Source organism: Sceloporus occidentalis, unplaced genomic scaffold (genome assembly GCF_023333645.1).
Source record: "Sceloporus occidentalis isolate IW3139 unplaced genomic scaffold, rSceOcc1.0.p SCAF_199, whole genome shotgun sequence".
In the NCBI taxonomy this organism is placed as follows: domain Eukaryota; kingdom Metazoa; phylum Chordata; class Lepidosauria; order Squamata; family Phrynosomatidae; genus Sceloporus; species Sceloporus occidentalis.
This window is the reverse complement of record NW_028317179.1, coordinates 1,173,913-1,197,464: the sequence shown is the minus strand read 5'-3', so window position 1 is coordinate 1,197,464 and position 23,552 is coordinate 1,173,913.

Here is a 23,552-nt window from a genome sequence, read left to right as displayed (position 1 = left end):
AACATCATGAAATATTATATATGTCTAATATACTTTATGCTTTATATATACAATATCGTTTGGGGTGACTTATAAATTTCCTTGTTTTTGATGGACAAGCAGATTTTGTCCTTGAAATAACATGAAATGGATCAGAAATCCAGCGTGTTAATGTTGTAAACAGCTGATTTTTAATGGAATCTCTTCATAGGCGTACAGAGGTCCTTTAAATGGAACGTCCAATGACGTCACACAAAAACGGTCAGGTAACGACCAATGACGTGCTTGGCCCCTCCCTAAGGCATCAACGCCGTACACTGTATAGCGGCGGACGCTCATTTTAAGCGAGGCATTCAACAACACCTAACACCCACTGCGAGAGACTTCGCCACTCGTAAGATGTCGGCGCGTCCTTTAAATAAATAAGCAAGTTGTGAAAGTTTGCCAGAGGGTCTGTTCATACCCTCTTGAGAACTCTGGCTCCCCTTGCAGGTTAAATACAGAATACTGTTGGTGAGTGAATGGTAGTAATGGGAGAGAGAGAACATATGTGCCAAAAAAAGAAACATTTTGCACAATGTATGTGCTGAATTTTGTTCTGACGGACGGGCTCCCTGTATAGGACTGAGCGCGACTGAACGCCAAGGCAAATGTGCCAAACTTTCACCAGTTGTGCTCCAATTACCCTTGGTGTGCCCAGAGAAAATGTCCAGAGAAAATAGGAACGTTTTCCAAATAGCCCGTAACAACTAAAGAGTTACATGAAAGGTTGCAATAAATTAACACCACATGTAGCCTTTATGATAATTGTCCTGTAAATGCTGAATCTTAACCACCAAACTGAGGGAGTTAAACATTCAAGAGAGGCAGAGATGGACCTGTTTAATGGCGAGAACTCTGTCTATTAACCTTGGATTATGCAATGGCCACCGTGGTTCTTATTGCACTAGAAGCTCACCGGGGTTGACCCTTTATATTGAATGGCGCCAGGCCCGGACTGGCCATCGGGCACACCGGGCGTTTGCCCGGTGGGCCGGGCCACGGCAGGGCCGCATTGACTTAGGGGCTGATGGAGCTGCAGCTCCAGGCCCCTACCCTACCTACGGCCGCATTAACGCAGGGCATAAGGGGCACCTGCCCCTTAAGCCCGCCTCAACTGCGACCGGGTCCGCCACGCTAAGGGGCCGGGAAGTCCCCACCAAGGCCGGCCTTACGGGTCTGCGGCCGCACAGGGTTTAAATTAAAACATCGAGGTTTTTTTAACTTTATTTAACATCCTCCATGTTAAATAAAGTTTTTTTTAACTTTATTTAACATGGAGGATGTTAAATAAAGTTGAAAAAAAACCCCGATGTTTTAATTTAAACCCTGTGCGGCCGCAAACCCCTATGGCCGGCCCTGGTGGGGGCTTCCCGGCCCCTTAGAGCAGGACCGGCCTTTGGGGTGTGCGACCGCACAGGGCGTCACACTCTAGGGGGCGGTCCGCACCGGGTGCCGCTCATCAGGGGGTGCCAACTTGCGGCACCCGGCACCCCTCCAGAGACGGACAGTAATGTCCGCCGCTGGAGGAGCAGGCTCGCAAGGGAGCGGTATCGGAGGTCTTTAACAGACCTCCGGTTCCCTTGAGTGATTTTAAGCCGGGTTCAACCCGGCTTAAAATCACTCAAGGGAGCCGGAGGTCTGCTAAAGACCTCCGATACCGCTCCCTTGTGATCCGCGCGGCAACGGGTTTGTTGTTAGATCCCGGCGCACAACACTGAAGCCGCGCCCACCGCTGACCCGGAAGAAGACAGAGAAGACAGAAGAACTGAAGAAGAGGAGCGAAGAGGAGGAAAAGGAGCTGTAAGGAGAAAAGAGGAAAGGTAGGAAAATATTCAGTGAGAGTGGATTAGTATATATGTGTGGATTGGTATATATGTGTGGATTGGTATATATGTGTGGATTGGTATATATGTGTGGATTGGTGTATACGTGTGGATTGGTATATATGTGTGGATTGGTATATATGTGTGGATTGGTGTATACGTGTGGATTGGTATATATGTGTGGATTGGTATATACGTGTGGATTGGTATATACGTGTGGATTGGTATATACGTGTGGATTGGTATATACGTGTGGATTGGTATATACGTGTGGATTGGTATATACGTGTGGATTGGTATATGTGTGTGGATTGGTATATGTGTGTGGATTGGTATATACGTGTGGATTGGTATATACGTGTGGATTGGTATATAGGTGTGGATTGGTATATATGTGTGGATTGGTAAGTGTGTGAGAGTGATAGGTGTTATGCTGTACCATTTCCAATGTCTTTTTCATGATCTAATTATGCTCTAAAAGTACATCATAACTCCCATCACTCTATACTGTTCCATACAGTGGCAGAGCTGGGAGGCAGAGGCCTTGCACCCTCACCGCAGGACTCCTGAAAGGTAAGTGAACTTCAAAGAGGGAGAGGGTAGATAGTTAGGAGGGGGTAGATAGGGAGAAGGGCGTGAGACGGGGGAAAGGGGGTAGATAGGGGGAAAGGGGGTAGATAGGGGAGAAGGGAGTGAGAAGGGGTAGATGGGGCAGAAGGGAGTGAGAAGGGGTAGATAGGGCAATCATACTCCTATCATGCCAAGTCTGCGAGTACATCCTGGAATCTGGGTATGCCTGGGCATGATAGGAATGTGATTGCTGTTAACAATCATATATATATATACATATAATATTGTTTTTTAATAGTTTTGTCCTATTTTGGTGTGTTACTTACTTTAAATAAAAGGGTTTTTTTTATGGTGTGGGGGGGTCATATTCGGTTTCGGACAGGTAAATGCTGCATTTTCGGTTTCAGTCCACTATTCGTTTCGGTGCATCCCTACTACTAAGCCAGACAATGAAGTGGTAGGCCTACACCACAACAATGTTTGGCGTAGTATATAGTGATTGGGGTTATGCTGCACTATTGTCAATGTCTGGCTCAATGTATAGTGATAGGGATTACGCTGTACCACTGTCAATGTGTGCCTCAGTATATAGTGATAGGTGTTATGCTGTACCACCGTCATTGTCTGCCTCAGTATATAGTGGTAGGTGTTATGCTGTACCACCGTCAATTTCTGCCTCAGTATATAGTGATAAGTATTATGCTGTACCACCGTCAATGTCTGCCTCAGTATATAATGATAACAGTGAGAAGAGGCAGAGGTGGTAGATAGTGATACAGGGGGATAGATAGTGAGAAAGGGGAGTTTTGTTACAAGTTTTTATTCCTTTCTTTATTTGGGATGGGGGGCACCAGAGGAGTAGTCCGCACAGGGCGCCAGAACACCTAAGGCCGGCTCTGCCTTAGAGTGGCGGACCCGGTTGCAGTTGCGGCGGGCTTAAGGGGCTCTGCCTTAATGCGGCCATATAGGCCCAGTCAGTCCGGTCCTGACTGGGCCTATTTTAAGGTAGGAGCCTGGAGCTGCAGCTCCATCAGCCCCTAAGTCAATCCTGCCCTGCCACAGGCGCGGTCGCAGTTGCTGCTTGCTCTGGCAACAAGGTAAATAGGGTGAGGGAAGGGGCTGCAGTGAGAAGGGGCAGAGGGGGGTTAGGTAGTGAGAAAGGGGGAGAGGGGATAGATAGAGGCGGTACATATTGAGAAGTGGGGAAGGGGGTTACATAGTGAAAAGGGGGAACATAGTGAGAAGGGGCAGATAAGATGATGAGAGGGGGTAGTGTGAATGCGTATGAGAATGAATGAATAAATGTGTGGATGAATTGTGTGAATGCGTATGACAATTAATGAATTCATGTGTGGATGAATTGCTTGAATGATTTGTGAGACTGCATTAATGAATGTGTTAATGATTTGTGTGAATGATTAAATGCAAAGATGGTACATGAAGGGTGGGCTTTAACAATAAATAAATAAATAAATATGGGCTGCTCAGGCTTAAATGCCCGGGCCTATTTTTTGTCCCAGTCCGGGCCTGAATGGCGTTATCAGGATGCTAACTGAAATGTTCAGCTTTCCTGCAAACTCCTAGTATGCGATTAGCCTTTATTGTGTTAGGGTTGGAGAGTAGCAATAGATTTATGTATGTTTAAATGTACCCTTAAATGTTGGAAAACTGGTCAGGAAAAATAGTTATTATTATCCGTTTTAATAAAAAAAAATTTGTGTAGTATTTAAAACAGATCCTACTTTAATAATGTAATACAACATCTTGTCAGGATTTAAATGGAAACTTTAAGTAAGATTAATGTAGGTTATTGTCCAGGAAGATATCCCAACATGCCACACAGTTTAGTAGAATTGTAGATATATTGTCTAATATTACAGATGAGAATTCCAGTCACAATTCCCAATTTACCTTTCCATATTTTACATTAAGAAATAATAATTCACTATATTTAAGACACTTCTCTTTATTTTCATAACATTTTTAAAATGTTTAAGTAATTCTTTTGAAAACACTACTTTTATTGTCACATGTGGCTGTATAAAGAAGTTCTTTAAGTAAAATACGATTTTTCCTCAATTTACCCACGTGTGCAGAGAATCTGAGACTGATGGGTTCCAATGGCAATGGGTCAATTAAATTTATGTCCGTCCTGGCTTTAGTGGTCTAATCTCTGTTTGGTTTTGGATTCTACAGGCGCAGGGTAGGCTTCTTATAAATACAGAACTTAACTCCACAATAACATTCAGACCAGTGATAGATCTCCCTGCTCACACTTTGTCTTTAAGGGACATCTAACTTTCTTCTCGTGGTCAAGTGTACCTAAGTGTGTCATGCCAGAGATTGTGTATAAGTGTATGATGTTAGCGTGTGTATCAGCATATGTTGTTAGAGTGTGCTCATGTTAGTGTGTAGTGTTAGCGTGAATGTGTGTCAGTGTATGGTGTTAGAATGTTAGAGGCGAGCCTAGGGTTAGTGGCACATGGGTGAGGGGAAGAAGGAGATAGTGTGTGTCTGAAAGTAGGCATCTGTGCATTAGTGTATGGTGTTAGAATTAATTTTTTATGTGTTAGTGTATGATGTTACTGAACTCATGCAGGACTGGCCCTACCATATGGGGAACTAATGTCAATCAATCTATAGGGGGGCATATTTCACTGCCCCTTTACAGCTTCACAGGACGCTGCATAGACAGGGACCCCTGGGTAATCCCGCAGGCTGCTCATGATACAAGTTGTACTGCTTTGATAGGAGGAGGCAAGCCACAAGCACACAAGTATGTTGAAAAGCAACTAGGTAATGGTATTATAAGACTCAGTGAATATTTCTTATGCCTTTATTTTAGCTAGCATCATTCTTACATGCAAAATATTTTTTTAAAAATTATTAAATAGTATGTACTATTACATGCATATACAGTATACAAAAAGGAATGTAAAGGTTTTGGACGGTTACTATTGGGCTCTAGCACCAGATCTTTTTGGAACCCAGTAACACCCCTCTTTCCCACTGTAAAAATGGATTTAAATTAGTGTAAACAAACACATTTTTAATTAAAAAAAAGCAGCTCTCATCAGCATCAGTCAGACTGCTGGTGTGGGTGCTTTAGGTTTTTTAATTCACAAAAGTAGGGCCTATGCTAAGATACCTAAAATTGAGCCAACAGTGAATAGGATTTTAATTTTATTAGCAGATTTTTGGCATATATTTGCTGTTCCCGAAATTGTGGTAGAACATCGTGACCAAACTGTGCCTTCGGGTGTTAGATTGGCATTGAATTTAAATCAAAGTGGCTATTTAAAAAAAATAAATCAAGATGCCTCTAAACAATTTGTCCTATCTTAAAACTAATTAGTATATGAATGAAAAGTGCTTTAGACAATGTTTAACTGAGTCATGTTAGTAAAGATAAATGGAAGAATGACACTTAACACATGCCTTTCATTCATTAGCAGTGATAATTTCAAAGAAGACGGATTAAGGAAGCAGATACTCTGAACACTTCCAAATTAGCAGGGAGTCTTGAACAAGTCGAAAATGCCAGATAAGGATATATGATTAAGAAAACCCTTTGTAAACGGCTACAGTCCGAATCTTAAGTTTTAGCAAAGGGGGGTGAATGTCGGTACTATGACATGATACAGTCTAAAGTTAATTCCATTATATTATGATGACTAAAGCAACCGGGACATGCAGTAACAATGTAATTCGTTTCACAACAGACAAAATATCATGGTTTTTCTTTGATCGGAAAATTACTCAAGTATGGAGTTTAAAAAAAAAAAATTCTCAATGAAGCAATTTCCAAAGGGCATACTTTATGAGGGGGTTGCAACTGGACTTTAATATTATCTTTTACTTATACAGCACCACCAATGTAGCCAGTGCTTCTTAAAAATACATACATTCAAAGGGTCTGAGGAAACAAAAGTTGACAGACTAAGACGGACCGGTACATTAAATAAAGAGGGCTCGACTCACAAGCTTACACTTTATTCAACCGATGCATTTTACAGCCTACATGTTACGTTTACAGCCTACCGCATATAAAGGTGACACATCCATCACCTGCCATTAGAGAAAGTATGATTCCACCTTCCATAGGGTAAAGGGTTATTTTCCATAAAAGCTGGAACATTGCAGGAGTCACCACTTAAGAAGCTTCTACTGACCTGCATAAGAGGAAAGAATCACTATGTCTGTGTATTTTATTTATTCCAAATTATTGTAACTTTTGTAACTTTCAAATTACATTTATATTCAGTATTTTATAATATTATTCAAATTATTTTAACAGAATAACCTTAGCTATTATTTTTAGAGTTTTTTTTCCTGATTGTAGCATAATTTGTTGATCGCCTTTGTTTTGTTCAGAAATAAAGTGGATTGGAATTGGGTGAGCCACAAGTATAACTGAAGTGCGGCCGAATCCAACATGGCGCAATACCTGACACGTTTACTTGGCCATATAGCCATAACGGTCCAAGAGAGTCCAAAAAAGTCACATATGTTTTCAGGACTGGAATGAAGGCACCACTGAGGTCCAGGGCAGACTAGATGGGCCAAATGGTTCTTATCTACTGTCAAATTCTGTATTTCTATCAAAAGCACACAATTATTTTCTATTTCTTTTATTATTTGGTTATAATTCTAAGGTTGACCAGATTCAATGTATTTTATGGTCTTTACAAGTAACAAAAACGTACATTTCTTGTGAGTGTTGCAAGTTCATTAGCTAAATTCCCCCCACTACTGTTTTCACGGAGAATTTACGGGCTAACAAAGGATATAACCATATATGGACTGTGTCTAGAAAAAAAGAGAATCTCCACATTTTCTCATGGACATCTCTGAGTCATAAAGATGTTTAAAAGTTCACAATACACATTCATCTAGAAGGTTTAGAATGACACATGGTGGGCAGACAAGATCCCCTCAACCCACAAGATCCACTCAACCCACTTAAGCGTCGTCTACCCGGCTTAAAAGTTTCAGATCCCATTTCATTTTTAAGAATGAATGTCTATTTTACGGAGACTTCCCTTCCAGGGTCTGTAGCAAGTAAGGGTTTGAATCTTCAATTTTAAGCCATTTACTACCATAGTGGTGACGCTCCACAAAATTATTTTTCTTTTTCTTTTTAAAAATATGTATAAATTCCAGAATTGGATGAAGTCAAAATTATTAAGGTTATTATTAAGGTTTAAAATATACAAAGTTATATGTTAACTGTATCAGGCTTTATTTTTAATGAAAATTAATAAAACACAAAATTCCATAACTTTTATGAATACGGGGCAAACAGATTCATAATACCACCTTACCTATTGATTGCCACTATGTATCCCCAAAAAGTGAATATCCATCACCAAAAAAAAAAAAATATTCATTTTTATTTTAATATATTATAAGGAATCACACAACAATACGAAGAGGCCACGTTGGACATGACTGCGATATTTGATGTATTGATAGCCTTTTTTGTTAATGAGTAAACTACAGACCATAAAGAGAAACTTAAATTCCAGACACGTTAACTAAGATCATAAATGAATTCCAAAATGCTGACTGTTCCAGAAAATCCAGCATTTCAAAACCACTTGGCAAAAAAAAATAAAATCTTAGTTAAAAATTTAGATGAACTGTTTTATATATTCTTCACTTGTAACATTACTGAAAAGTCAAATTCTTTAAACACAGGTTTCTTTTAATTTTTCAGTGCGTTCATTAGATGGTAGCGTCCCGTAGGTTTGGAGAGATCAGTAGTACAAACCGAGAGGGAGAATAAAATGCAGTGTTGGCTGTTTCTAATTTTTTTGGCACAATATTTAAACCTTCAGTTCATTCACCACAAGGGATGAAAAAAAAAATAGTTTGAAATATTTCACCATTTTTATTAGAAGCTATGAGTCTTCCAAATAAATTTTACTTAAAGTGTTATTTTTCAAGCATTCCAGATGAAAACAGTGAAACTGATTCTTGTTAAAACGTAGCTCAGTAGATCATAGACTTCTTATACACTTATTTGTCTGCCTACTATTGGGGGAAATGAGGAGCCGCTTTATTAAAATGTTAAAATGTTATTATTGGACTAACTTTTAAATAAATGATAAAACTAGTGAGGTTGAATAAGAGGGAAATTTAGATTCTGAGGCATGAAATCTTTGCCCAAAATAAAATGTGATAATTCCGAATTACCGTAGAGCAGGACCACACTAGGGTGCCTCAGCATAGTAGTTCCAGCGAACTCCTGCGAGGAGGATGGTTCGTGAATCAGTTCCTAAAGTTCTGTTTTGACTCCTGGCTTGTCTGGCCGCCCTCTGCCTTTTGATCCCTGCAGCAGCTCAACCAGGATCGACAGGTGGAGCCAGGCCCTGTTCCAGTGTATTAACTGGTGAGATGTCGAGTTGGAAGGGTTGGGGCACTGGGCCTAGTGGGCAGGAAACAGAATGGGGAGTGATAGCTGGGTGACTGTGGTAGGGGTGACATACTTGAGGTTCTTAGGGCAGTAGTGGACAGATTGTCAGGTTCAGGTCAGAGAGGTATGGTGTCTGGCACTCTCACAACAGGGCCTATGCCTTCTGTAGACATGACAGCACCAGTTATGGTTTCTCCTCTTCCCCCAGTAGTCTTGGTATCAGTGCCAGCTATCACATGAGAGTTATCCCCAGTCACCTGGCATGTAGGACCAGCAGTTTCGAAGAAGAACGAACATGAACAGAACTGATTACCTTTGATGAATACACTCAACATTTGATTTTTCTCCTGAAGAAGCCAACGAGCAATTGGCGAAACGCGTTGAGAGAGTATTGCAGACCGCCATAGTAGCTGATTCGGGACTGTCTTTGTTTACATTGCGTTTTTGCACACTATTTCTATATAGCTGTGCCTCTTCCAACTGTAAGTGTATCCAGACTTCCTGGTCTGTGCTTGTAATGATATTGCACCATTTCTGGTTTCCTTGTTTTTATAGATTTTAGAAGCCATTAAATTCTACTGATATTCTACTGAATTCTTGACGAGCCTGCTTTGTCCAGCTTGTTTGTGAGTGGATCTGATACCCCATTTATTTTTCTAGTTGTGTTTACATATTGCACTATTATTGTTGTTTTTTTCCTCCCCATATATATGCACTCCATGGTTGTCGTATTGTCCAGCAATTTCGTTGAAAGATGGTAGCTAGGCCAGGAAAAGCGTGTTGATATGCAGGACGGGAACTTGTGATTACTTCTGATGATACCATCTCGCCTTTCACTGAGGTGCTGCTGCTTTGGGATCAGACGGAGTGGTTGAGGGTAAGAAGAGAGTAGGCTGGCTGTTCAATGAGAGCCAGTGTTTTATGTTTGTTTTGGGGTATTGAGTGAATAAAGAGGATAATTAAACTTAAAGCATGTCTAGGACAGACTGATAGATGAAGCCCAACAACCATAGGACCCAACAGATTTTTGAAAGTACTAGAAATGTTCCACTACTGGTCTGCCAATAGGCTTACTTCGACCAACATTCTAATATTAGAATTTTAATTTTAGAAAACAGTTAATTGAGGCTAGACATATGTGTTGTAGTAGAACTTGGGTTAACAAGCATCTCGTGTTGTTACACGAGTTCAATAAGACAGCAACTGTGTAGCACAGGTGTACAGTGAGTCTTCCCTTAAGAGTTGAAACACGATATTAAAGCTCAGTACTAGAAAGTAGAAAAAAAGAATTGCATGCCTATTCGTATCTCAGTCTCAATGGATTTGTTGTGGAGTCATCCCTGATTAGGATTGAACACACCTGATACATTCATGTGCCAAAAGACGCGCATACGTATCAGGAAATTAGGCTGTCAGACTTTAACATGTCAATAGTTCTTGTTCCCACTGGTGACAGATGAAGTTAAACATTTTTCTGAAATTTACAAGCTGAACCCTACAGGACCTTCCAAAAACACAGGAGGATTTTGTGGGTATTGTTTTTTAGAGTGTTGTTAGTGCTGTTAGATCAGACCAAACACAGTCTAAATATTTTCATGTAGAGATTTTTTTTTTTACCAACCAAAACATTGGATATGATACTGTTACTGTGTTTTAATTCATATTGGTTGAGCGGGAAGCCATCAACATTGATCCTTTGTGCCATACACATGCAATGATTAGCTTTTTCTAAATGATATTTCTAAAGACGCAATATTCTTACTTTATTGCTTCCTCCTTTCACTAGGAACACCTAATCTATCGCTCCAAAGACGACAAGTCAAGAAAATTTAAGAGAATTTAAAGGCAGATAAAATCGATTCGGCCCCCGTCTCCCTGTTTTTCCTGAAGTAAAGTCCTTGGTCATGTCTTAGATTCAGCATAACCATATGCGATAAGAATATAAAGAAATATAAATTATAGCAATTTGGTTATTCTTATACCCTAGGGGCGCACAAGCTCTATATACTGCAATTGTTGGTATCCTGTTTATGTTTCCATATAATGTCGTCTACAGGGCACATATTGTGGTTGGTGACTTGCATTTATTTATGGGGAAGTGAGAATTTATTTCAGAAATTCGTGTCATATGCTTCACTGATGTACTTCAAAAAAACCTTCTTTCTGTTCATTTTCATTAGTAAACCGTGAAGCTATGACAACAACCAGTGGTCCAGGCGCCCTCAACATTGTCCTCAGAATGATAGTGTATGTGTCAGAGGATGTATGTCTGAGCATAAAAGAAAATTCTGACACAAAACAGTACGAAAATAATATAGTTGTCTGAAACGATGTTTTTTTTCTCCAAAATCAAGGTAATCAGCCTGCTTAACCTGATTTTGACTGTGCAATGAATGCATTGAATGGGCCTTCCTTAGAAGGTTGATGTCCTCCATGTCTATGTCCGTGATGCCACGACGTGATGAGGAGGATGTCCTTAAAGTAGACGTCGGACAGTCCCTTAATGGAACCAAATGGCAACCTGCTCAGACCTTCTAAATAGTTATTTTTGACAACACCAAGATAGCCCAGCAAGAAGTTTGTGATCCATTATTTTAGTAGCTTTGGACCCCCATGTCGGTGCTCTTTTCTGCTGGTCTACCTTTAAAAAAATATTTTTTTTTTCAGAAGCAGGGAAATAATGCACTTTGTATTAAAGTCTTTGAATAATAGGTTGGAATTCCAGTTGCTGAGAAGCAATTTGAAAAATAAGATGTAATTTACGATAGCGTGCAGTTAATTTAATAGCGTTTAAGAAACTGATTGTGAATTTCTGTGCGTTGATGATTTATAAGACTTTATTGGATGACAGTTTGATCCTGTAAAATGTATTTAAGAAGGAGAAATGAAAATGTAATTTATTAGGCTAGGGTTAGGGGTAAGATGAGACTACTTTCTAAATGAATTGACAGATGCTTACTAAAAATATTCTGTTTGTGAGGCCATGTTTTTTTTTTTAAGGCATTTAGCTTAGCCAATGCGCTCAAACATTTTTTTTAACATTTTTTTTTACATTTAAAAAAAAAAAAAATATTTTGCAACAAAAAACCCATTGCAAGAACACACACTTAAAACTTCCTTTAGGGCTAACCATATTTATAAATCAAAATTATGTGCCCAGTGGGGAAAGAGAAGTAAAACTATTTCCAAATGAAAAAAAAAAATGGCAAGTGATTCATTTCAGTTAAAATGATAATTGAAAATGCAGAAAGTAAAGAATTATTCATTTCCAGTTCAATGTTGTTTTATTTTTAATATTTACTTTTGTTACATATAATATGAGCTTGGTTGGGATGATGAAAGCCATAAATTTACTGCCTCAAATCTTTAAAATAAGTGGAAAATAATAAGCTTAAACCAGATTTAAGGTCTATACTTCCTCTTTAGAAAAATCGTAACGTTCTGCTTTACTTTACTTTTGACAGACGAGGCTTACTAAACTGTTTCTTTATTTAGTGTGAAAGAAAATAAAAGCCTTTATTTATTTTTCATAAATACCGTTTCGCAGAAGGATTGTGTTTTACAGCTATAATCAACACTTACCCTTTTAATTCCCTGAATTACTACGATATTACTCGGTTATAAGACGCATATCGTTTTTTTTAAGCGTTAGAATGCTAGAGATGTATTAAATAATTAATATTATATTAAAGTCTAATATATTGAAGAATTCTAATATATAACCAAAAAAGAGAGAGATATTTGAAAGTTGTGGTTATTTATGTACCTTTCCATAATTCTTTATTGTGTCAAAGATTGATAGTTTTGATAAGTAACTAGTTGTATAAATAAGTTGAGTAAGTAGGTTTCATGAACAGTGGTATTTAATTTAATGGCAGAAACTACGCCAATTCCAAAAATGATTTAAAAATGTAGTTTTTGTATAGCTTTTGCCTAATCCCCAAAACCTTGGGATTAGGGTTTCTATGGGCTTCCATTATAGAAGACCACAACATTTGAAAAGTTGAATATATTCTTGGTTTGGGGTCTTGGACCTGCAATGGCCGACCTTCTGTTTTGTTAAATGAGAGCATCAGCCACACCATTTTTTTAATTAAAATACATTTCAAAAATATTGTACAGTTTTCTTCTTTAAAACAGTTCTACGTTCTGCACAAAAGTGTTTTCAGCCATTTGTATGAGTTCTAGCTCTGCTATCTTAGTCCAATCTACTAGAGAAACACCCGGACTACTTACTATACTGCCTTGTGGTAAACAATATTGCTCGATCCCAATCACCCAACTGGAGATAATGAAAGTTTATGGTGAAATAGACTTTATTAGCATTGCCATAAAGCATCGCCAACGTGTGGAGATTGAGCAGGGAAAGTCAACCCAACTATCACATGACTGACAACAATGGCGGCCTCCAGGTAGATAAAATGATGTTAATTGGAACAAATGAAGTTTATTTTAATGCAAACATCCGTTATTGTGTTTTATGCTCAAGGAGAAAAATATTTTTTTCCCATGATGCCTCCTTTTAAGTCCCTTTCACTAATCCATTACTGTTTAAATAATGAATTAAGGACATCAAGAAACAGTGAATAATCAGCATCTGACTGTATAGGTATAATGAGGTAAAAAATATGTCCTACTTTCCTTGAGGTTATACTAATTTGTAAAAGGTTTAGTGTAAATTTGCTGTTTCAACAGCTCTAAAATTTGCAATTGGACTCAATTTGATTTGGGGGGATTTGTTACCAGTTTTTAAACTTCCAATAGGACTAAGGCTTTAATTCATAGTGAATTGAAAAGCTTTTTGTCAAAACTACAGTATTGTTGGTATGACAACAGGAAAACAAGCTAGATTAGTCCAAATAAAAGATAAATAGAAACTAGGCCTCTTTCCCATATGATGACACCCTACATTTCCTCTTTGTGTTTCGCCGGTTTCCCTTTAATCTAATTTATAACTCTTTAATCAAAGAGCTCTGTACATAACCTTGGAAGTGATGTTCCTAAAATACAAACTTCATTAAAAATATGAAATCTGATGTAAACCGATACCAGTAAAAGCTATGAGAGAGCTCTCTTCATCCATAAGACGAGAAACGGCTATGAAATAATTACATATTTTAAAAATGCTAAAAACATAACTAAACTAAATTTATATATATATAAAACAGTGTTTCTTTACATTAAAAAACAAAAATTCAAAATAATTATATTTGTACCAAATAGGTCGGTAACACTCCCCGTTAATACGTGACTAAGTGACATAGGAAGCGGTGACAATGTGTGCAATTTACAAAAGGAGAACTTTTCAAGAAGTTGCGGTATTTTTTTACTTGCTTGATGTGATTTTTCATAACATCTATTTCTGTGGTTTTACATTTATCTCGAGAAATTAGTCACTGTGAGATTAGGCTCAGAGACTGCAAATCCAGTATTTCAAGTGATTGAGTCACACATATACATGTACAGTTACATATACCCTTTCATTAGATTAAAAAACAATAAAACAAACTTTCTCAATAAATCAACGCTGAACCTTTTTAAGATGTCGGCCCTTTTATATTACAGAAGATAGCGTACATGGTGGATTTTCTAATAATTATCATGAATTACACATAGATGCCAGAGACACGTCTATTTCATATAATTGAGTATATGTTAATGAAAACCAATAGAAAACCAATGATACATCTCAGTTAGTGAATATGGGCTAACAGATATTCTTTCTCATTTCATATTGTGATTTAGGCAAGAAAAACTGTCCAATGATTTGTGATAAATTTATTTCCACCACTGAACCTAGTCATTTAAATCTAAACTGAGTATTTCTCATAATTTGCCCACCCAAGGGTAGTCTTTCTATATAATCGGGTTGGGGCAAGCTTTCCCCCAAGAGCCAACCCTCCCCACGAGTGAGAAGTGGAGGTTCACGAAAAAGCCAGATTTCTCTTCATCATTCATATATATGTGCCATGTGTGTCACATCCACACTAGGAGATGATGTATGTGGAGGAGAAAGCATTTAATGTAGAGATCTTGGCCGGCAACGACGCAGACCTCAATCCTATATTGGCTGGAGGAACAGCTGCCATGAGCCCCCTAGCCTAGACCAATGGAAGCTGTTCAGTACCATGTAAATGCGAGATCCACAAGACATGGGGACCTTTCTGTAGCCCGCCTACACTCTAGATCAGTGATGTATTTAAGAAAGGCGCAGACGGGATGAGTATGTGGTACTGTTGGCCAGTGGCCCACTGGGCATTTGCCTTGTGTGCCTGATAGCCAGTCCGGCCTGCACCCAAGCAGAGATAAAATAGGGGTCTGTGAAAGCCAACCGTGTAAATGGACCGGTTACAATGGAAATAGCAGTTTTAAGTGGACAGTTCACATTACTGACTAATATGGAAAGACCTGCATAATTGGACATTTTCCTTAATAAAAAATCACCAAGCTTCCTTTTTTAAAGAGAGGCACCCAAAACCATGGTCCTATTTTTTTGTGAGTTTGTAGTGAGCATTTTCCACGTTCTGCCATTTCAAATGGAATATAATATGGAAATAGTTCCCATTCGGTAGATGTAGTTCACCAAAAATAAACGTAACTTCTGGAGAGGGACAATATGAGGGTAGTGTTTAACATGTTTACTTTGTAGCTGTCTCCGGGTTGTTAATAGGGTGAAAGTTTATATAACGGAGGTTGTTAGAAATCTTTGATCCGTGATGTAACCGGTGATGTAACTGCATAGCAATCTTAACAGTCCTTGATAATTTTGTAATTAGAAATCTTCAAGCATTTTGCATAAAAGAAAGAGGAAATGCCACAGATAAGCATTGTTTGCACAAACTTAAAACGTCTGAGGTTATTAAGTTCTCCTAAAGGAAAAATGTATATCATAAAATCTTGGGTATAGAAGAGAAAAAAGTACCTGAGGCAGCAACACGACATGGCTGCCAGCAAAGCCGTCTTCGTCCATAAACACATGGGCGCCCAGTGAGGGAATTTAACCCCTTAATGACAAAGCCTGTACATGTACAGGCTCAAAATGCATTGTTTTCAATGGGTTTAGGGACCGCCCATTGTCCTTAAGGGGTTAAACATGCATAGATGGCTCCTGAATCTTAGTCAAGACCAAGGACTGCTTAAGGTGTCTTTAGATCAGGAAAAATAAGCGGGTAAGATCAGCCGAATGGTTTTTATCTGTTGGTAAATTATATGTTTACTGCTTTTTTTTTTTTTTTAAATATGAATTTTATATGAATTATTGGTATTAACCAATAACTAAGATTTATTGACTGTGGGATGTCGCTTCGCCCCCCCCAAGACCTCCTGAGACATCCTAAGAATAACAAGGGTCGAAGCGTATAATGGATCATTTATTCACATCTATTCTCATTTTTTAATCACCCAAAAAAAAAGTCAATCCAAGCAATGGTTCTGCTTTTTTTCTTTCGATGTTAACATTTATAATTTATTTTAGCAGACGATTCTATTTAACCAATAACTGTATATAATCGCATGCGAAACATTTTTTTCTATAATTCTAATCACCTATCTCTGTGGGATATTTGCGTCTAGGATTACTTTTATAGCACAACACAGGTAGTAAATAATACAGATAAAGCGGGCAGTGCACCGTGTATGGGTAACATAGGGAGAATAGATTTCCTGGGTTTAAATAACCGAACGAATGTCAGCGAGCAGCAGAGCTACTGACTTCCGCTTGCTGCTTAGTCCTTTCTCCTAGGAGCGTTAAAACCCGCGTGCTGCATTTAAATCCTTCCGGCTTCACAATAGCATCTCCTCATCCTGGCTTTAAATATTAAGCCAGGTGTCTCTGGATGACATAAATATTCTAAATACCCTTTTTTCGGACCCTGGAATACATGCTGCACAAAGAGATTTATGGAGTTTAATGGCCCTCGCAGCTGCCAGCTACCTGAACCAGAGAATACTGTTTATGCTGCCACCTGGGATGTTCATAAAGAGAGAAAAAAAAAAAAGAAAAGAAAAATCACAATTTCCCTGAAATTTAACTCAGGGGTAGTTGAACCGGCACCTCTCCACTTGTCGTTAAATTACACATTCCTGCAATCCTCGACCAACAATCGGGGAGCGCGGTAAAACATTGTAAATCTCTTAGGGATAGAAGCGATGAGAAATTAGGATCAGACACACTGCCTACACTACATTCCCAGCGACGAGTAAAATTGTCAGGGCTTTTGTGATTGTTTGCTTCGGTCGGGCCCGCAGATGTCCATGTATAATTCCGATGTCAGAAAAAAAGGACGGGAAGAACAAATGGAGACCATGTGAAACATAAAAAAGGGAAAATAATTGACCTGAAGAAGAGACCCCTGACGTCCCAAAGTCTTCTGTATGTTTACATCTTTTTTTTTGTATTCTGGCCCAATAACAGGTATTAATGTCAACTTCCTAAAATATAGAAAAAAAAAGAAACAAAATTCTTTGCTCAGCAGAGCATCTCCTTCCTGTACAAGATCTTCCCATAAACAAATAAGATAGCGGCTTGAGTCATAGGGAACTATTTTTAGGAGCCTAAAGAGGCTTTAATGCTTTTTGAGGCTATGATGAACTACTAATAAGGAAGTTACACTACAAACGAGCCTCTAAGCCTGCGTTGCAGAAAGCCGAATGCTTTTGTTGTGATTGAGTCTGCAGCTCTGTTGTTATAAAAGTATTCTCTCTCTTTTTTATTTGTACTTTAGTGGCTATGGTCATGCCCGGTTAGCAAAAGAACATGTGACATTTGGATGTCCAATGCACACTACAGAGATACATGCAGAACATATGAACGTTATATAGACTTGTGTAACGTAACATATTGTAAAGACTTTATACTGTGTGCACGAGTCAATTAGAAAGAAATTACAATTAAACTAAATAATACAATTTAATTTAATTCCTTAATGAAAAAGCCCATACATGTACGGGCTCAAAATGCATTGTTTTCAATGGGTTTTGGGACCGCCCATTGTCCTTAAGGGGTTAAAAAAAAAAAAAAAGTTGGCGGAAGTGGTGGGGGCAAATAATATGGAATTCTAAAGTTGAAGAAGACTAGTGGATACAGGGTTCCAAATGGATTCAATCAGCATTATAAACTATAGTCAAAGTCAATGAAGAGTCCTGGGAATTCGTGAACAAACCAACTACAAGACTTAAAACATACTAAATTGTTACAATAATAAGATAGGACCAACTTTCTGAGCATTCACAGTGGCCTAGGTGAATGCGTCTAAAGTCTCACACTGATTGGTGGGTTGTGGCAATCACAGGTTGATAGATTTTCTTTACTGGACAAAGTAGGCTTTGAAATAAAACCTTTTTTTAAATTTATTGGAATTTAAGTACAAACTGCAGAGCAAAAGCTAATTTCGGTTTGTCTCCAGACAGCTTTTCCTAGAACAACATGTGTACATACTTGCACATGGCTGAACATTTGTTCTCTCCCCAGCTGGGGATCATGCTGTGACCACAGCCTTTTCTTTTATTAAATAACTGATGTAACTGTAAAGTGAGAAAAATATTGTCGATTTCTGCCAACGGCTTCCATTTTGAATACGTGTCTAAATAATTTTCAAAGGTATTCATTCTGGGGGTTTTTTTCCTACTCATCTTATTGTAAAATGTATAAAGATGTATCTATCACCACTAGGCTTCCTCCCACAGGACCAGTTCATTTCTCCATCATATGTTTTCCCATCATGTTCATGTAACTCCAGATCCTAGGGGAACATTCCCAAGAAAATGGGTAACTCTTCTTTCTAGATAACCAAGAAGGGACTTTGTGATCTCGGTTTGTTGTGCGAGTCTCTGTTCTGTGTGTCTTTCATCACACAATAATATTTATTTGAAGTCATCTCGTATCTCATGCCTGTTGAGTTTGAAGACTCTGAAAATGGGTGGAAAGATTCTACTGGGAAAACTCAAGTCTCCCTTCCCACCGACGTATACGCCACATGCATGAGGAAGAATTGTTGTATTTTGCCCAGCTTTATTGGGAACTTGGTTTTTGCCCTGATAAAATGTCTCATGTTTTGAATTTACACATTTTTAAACATTTTCTATTTCAAAGAAAAAAACACATCCAAAGAATTTTATCTTGACCAACCAATTCATCCATATAATCAGCTATTTCTCCTACAGTCTCATTCCCAGCATTTTCTGTCTAAACCTCAGGATCTGCTTTAGGGGATCCCTTTGATGAATAAGGTAGCCTTCACCCTCTTTAAAATTCTTGTGGTTAACATAAGAACCACCATATGGAAAGTGAACTTTGGCCAATCGTAGTCAACATTTGAAGCGAGAAAGGACCTTATGTTTTCATTAACATACATATGCCCGCTATTATTTACCTTAATAACTCTCAACTAAAGTTAAAAATATTCTTGAGCTGCGCCATAAAACCTTAAACCATAAAAAAGATTTTCCTCAATTCTACTGCAGTTAAATATAATAACTTAAAATCAAATATTAAATATACTTATTTAAAGTTGACTTTGTTTCCAAATCCCACTATAAAGTTTTAGAGATTTATGCATGGCTTCTTAGATATTGTTATGAGAACTCGATTTAATTGCATTCTTTTAACCAGAGATATTTTACTTATTTTAATTACATATTCACACTTGAAACACTGTTCTGAAAATTGAGGTAATTTATGAAACAAGTAAAAAAAAAAAATGTATGGCGTGATATGTGGCGTAGTTAAGTCAAAATAAGTATGTCTGAATTAAAATTATACGGCCTAAAAAGATGAGATGGGATCTGCAATTTAAAATGACATTTTCATTTATTTGTAATAAAAGCAAATTTATTTAAAAAGTTAGAATATAGATAAAGGCCTATACCCCAGACTTTTTGGATCTGATGCCACAAAGTTCTCCTACCCCCTCTCCACGGGGGGCAGATCTTCTTCTGCCCCCCGTGCTGTTCGCGTGGAGGCTCTGCCCCGTTGCCGACGTATTCTGACGAGTGCTGAAGAGCATAAATGAAAGCAGACAGAAAAGCGAAGAAGGAGAAACGGAGACGCGCAAGCAGTTGTAGGAGAAGTGAGAGAAACATATTTAGTTTCTGAATTAAAAAAACACAAAAATTTGGTCTGAACTAAAATAGCCCAATAAGTCTTCATTATTAATATTATTTTTTTTATGGGAAGCCGTCCCCCCCTGGCCTAAGCAATTGCCTGCTTAAGAAACGGCAAAATTCATAAATTTCATAGCAGAATAATATAAACCTTTTAAATAGAGAATAACAGAACTAACAAATTGTAGCATTCCCGAGGACCACACAACTGCCTGCAGAACCTCCAAACAGAATGTTTTCATGTCGTTTAAAGAACTCGCACCTAGTAAATTCCGAAAGAAATACACCTAAAACAGTACGTATTCCTGAAGTGTAAAATGTATGACTTTGCCAGCAACCTGAAAATGTTAAAAATACTCCACGTAGGCCTTTGTAGGGTCTAAAGATCGGACTTACATAGAGGATTATCTGGGAATCTAAATATCTCACGCAACGTTCCATCTCCTTCTATTAGCCAAAAGAAGATGGCGCTGGTCTGACATATTTACGAGGTGGAGGCTACAGCTGAGGGACGAGAATCTTTGTTTACGAGGAAAGCTTTCTCAAGTTCTTCTGACACCTGGCATACTGTCCTCTACTAAGTGGACTATCTTCAAAATTCAATCGAGATGCAATTCTAGTCATTATACCAAATGGGCTCACAAAATCCTACATTCAAGGTAATCCGGTTTTATTGTTCTGTATGGGTTCGCCATCCCCCAAGGATTCCAGCAGGTGTTCCATTTATTTTATGAACTCATCTATATTAAATTTTCTCAAAGCAAATCAGACACGTTATTTAAAGCAGCACATGACTTCACGGCCGCTGTGTCAAAATTCAGGGTTTAATGATGTACCCACTAAATAAAGTCCATTAAACTGGTATTATCTTAATCAGAATAATTCCTGGGTTGGTCGCAAGAGGCAATAATATACATCTTTTACTCTAATAAATTGTGCTTTAACTTTACTGAAAGAGCCAAAAATGGTTTATTTAACGTTAATGAGCCTTTTATAAAAATCCTATTTCAGAATAAGCACTAGCAACAAATCAAATATATGAAGAAGAGCGTACAAGTAACTATAAAAAAACATTAATTTAAGAAAGCTCAATTCCTTTAAGCTATATTATCTTTGAATATTGAAGCGCATTTTTTTTCATATATTATAATACAACTGGGATCTTTTTACCCCTATTATGACATGCTTTTCCATTAGGAATGAGTGGATATTTAAGAAATGTTCTTGCACATATGGATAGAAACTTGGCATGCTCTTCCGACCACATCTGTCCTAGGGGATGAAAGAGTACTTTGGATATACTTTCCATTGGCTTACTTGGTGCAACTTATTCTACAGGGTCAAAGAAAATCCACTTATATTCGGAAAATGCTGAGTTTCAATTGCAGTTTTTTCTTAAAAGCAGTGGGATAAGGTACATACAAATACAAGGGAAGCAAAGACCGTGTGATGAAGAAAGAGAGAGAAAATTAGTTAGAACAAGCTACATTGTATTCTATATATATATAGCACGCCGGTAGATTTTGTATATTACAATAGGGGGAGGTTAGAAATTAAAGTAACATTATATTGACAATTTACAAAATGAACAACAATGTTAACACACATAAAGATGTACAGGTACAGAAGGGGAAGAAGACCCTGCTCTTGTGAGCTTACAATCTGTAAGGCGAGGGACTGTTTAGGCGAGGATGGTTTGGTTGTACAAAGTTCTTGGGGAGAAGTTAGCGTAGGTTTTTGGAGTTCTTTTAGATGGAAGAGGGTGGTAGTTGCAGTTTAGGAGATGTTTGTCAGGATGTTTGTTAAAGTAGCTCCGGCCGGCGGGATCAGCACGCATCGACCGTTTAGATTAGATTTCCAGCAGTTTGATGGCCGCATTGTGATGGGAGCAGCGTGAGGGGTGAAAGGTCCGTGTGAGGGGGCGGAGCTTTCACCCTTCACGCTGGCGCTGCTCCCATCACTAGGCAGCCATCGCACACGGCCGCTGGGTGCTGATGCCGCCGACCGGCACTACTTTAATACTTTAAAAAAAATTATAAATAAAGTATTATAGTAGCGCTGGCCAGCGGCATCAGCACCCAGCGGCCGTTAAGATTAGATTTCGGGTGCCCCCCGGCCCTGACTGCCTCCTCCAACACACCATAATGGCCACCAAATCGAGCTGATCTTCTCCCCTTTCTGTACTAGACTACTGTGAGAGAGCAAACGAGGAGTTTAGGGACAGAGTCCACGGTGCGGAGATATTGTTCATATTTATATTGAAGTTATATATATATATATATATATATATATATATATATATATGTTATTGTGGAAACAGAATTACATTTGACCTTTGACCCCAATTTTGGGTGCATCGTATTGCTTGCTGTGTTTAAAATACAGTGTACAACCTAAAACTAAAATCAGACAAACCTGGTCAGAGGCTTCTTCAATAAATGACATACAATCACTATATTTATGAATTTATGCAACTAGAGGTCAATGAATTTGGTCATTTTATGCAGCTTACTGCTAAAAAAGTCTTGAATGTACACCCCTATTCCTCTAGATTGTAAGTTTATGAGCCAAGTCCTCTTTACCTGATGTATCCATTTGTTTAGTCTGTCAGTTCTAGCTTTGTCAGACCCTTTGAATGTATGGACTGCAAGAAGCACTAAGTTGTTAGAGCTATAGAAATAAAAGATAATAATAATAATTTAATTATTATTAATAATAATAATCTAATAGATTAAATATTACTAAAACCTAATGTTTACTTATATTAGTAGGTTTGGATTTGAGCGCTGGTAATTTGTTCTTTATAGGTTAAATAGCGATATCTGTTTTGGACGATAGTTTCACTTTAAATGCAGCATTTGGCTTCAAGTAATATTTATGTTTTTGAAAAATCCTAAATGCGGTCAAAAACAAGTCAATAAGGTTTAGAAATTCTCTTTCACTTCAAGATTTCTATATGTCTCTCGACAGGCTTAAACAAATGTAGAACCAAAATTGAGAATCTGGCAGACAATAACATTTCTTCCAGCCTCTCTCCTCCGCCCAAACACTTTTAGCATTATTCTTACATTTTGACATATTTTTTTTTAGTGAAACTATATAGAGAAGTGAAGGCACATTTGTGTAATTATTAGTGAAATTTGTTCAAAAATATCGATGTATTATTAGGTTTGCTGTATTATACATCTTATGCATGTCCATCCGTCGGCCGCATCTACATCATCAGGCGGCCACTGGCCTTAAAGTGCCAGGGCCGTCCTGTGATTGCCAAGGAAGGCAAATAGTAGGGGTTGTGAAAAAATACATGATTCTGATACAAAGTTTGAAAAGTAGTCTTTATAACAAACCCTCAATCAGGTTGATTCGCCAAGGGTCGAGCGCAGTGACTTGGCTGTCTAGGTGAGGTTGTAGCTGCAAACGCGCATGTATTGGGCTTAATGTTTCCAAAGTTTTTACTGCGAATGCGACTGCACACTTTACAGAAACTCAACTTGGCTCCGATCAACTCAACTGCTGCACTGTTGAAAAGGTGTGAGTTGAAATACAACAGCGATACTAGGATTTATTAACGTCCAGGTTGCTGGCGTGTCAAAACTGTGATTCGCAAACATTACCTTGCC